Raw genomic sequence first — 1,114 nt, forward strand, 5'->3', positions numbered from 1 at the left:
GCAGAATCACAGAGGTACTAAAATGAATAGTGAGGGACGAACAGAAAGGAGGGAAGGCAGGATGCCTGAACTCTGTTGTCAGTGCTGCCACTGACTCCCCTGTGACAGTTTTGTGACTGTAACTCCACTCTTATTACCATGATGCCAAAGAATCAGGAATGAGGGACTAGGTTCCCAGTGTAGCAGGTACTGTGCAAACACAGAACAAAAAGGCAGTTTCTGCCTCCCAGCCCCAAGACTGCCAGCTAAGAATAAGATAAGAAACTAACAGGATGAAGACATATAAATGGGAATATCAGGGATCCAGTGGACACCTTATGGTTAGTACCAGAGGCAGAAGATTTGATCTACCAGCAGCCTAGCTAGCTGGCAGCATTCTGGCAACATCATGACAAAACAGAATTTAAGACATATTTGAGGGAGGACATAACGTCCTGTAGACATCTGTAGATGTTTTTACAGCTCTTATATTGTGTGAGTGCCAAGATAAAGGGAGATGATGCATATTAAGGCTCCACATAAGTGGTTCCTGACATACAGACTGATCAGAAGCATGTGTCGAACCTTTGAGAATGAATGCAAGACAAAAGCTAGGAAGTGGATGGGGAAGTGAAGGGCTGGGAGTGAAAAGATGAGAAAGAAAAGACATGAATGCAATTCAAGAGGAGGAGAAAGTGAAGGATCCAGACAATAGGAAAATGATTTTCTAGAAGGATTTTGAATGGGACAAATAGACAGCGGAGATACTGGCAAAAACAGTCTGTCAGGCTGAGATGTGGCCTGGACAAGGGGATGGAAGATAAGACCCAAGTTGCAGTGGTAGGAGGATGGCAGTTTTATCCAGGCTGAGCTAGAAAAGAGGAAGGAGGTGTGTGGTGGGAAAGACTGTAGCCCTGTTGACTTCGTGTTAGTGATTACACCTGCTTAAGGAAGTACCAGAGAGACAGGCAGATTTGCAGGCTAATGAAATGCAGGCCCAGATGGAACAGAGCAATAGATCTGTCAAATATCTATGCACAGACAGCAAGTGGTGTGGCTAGACAGTCAAAAGCGAAGCTCTGAGGTCGCCGTTGCTGCAGATGATAAAAAGGAGGAACAATTAGGGAAGGAGGGG

This window comes from Apteryx mantelli, chromosome 4 (genome assembly GCF_036417845.1).
Source record: "Apteryx mantelli isolate bAptMan1 chromosome 4, bAptMan1.hap1, whole genome shotgun sequence".
Lineage (NCBI taxonomy): Eukaryota > Metazoa > Chordata > Aves > Apterygiformes > Apterygidae > Apteryx > Apteryx mantelli.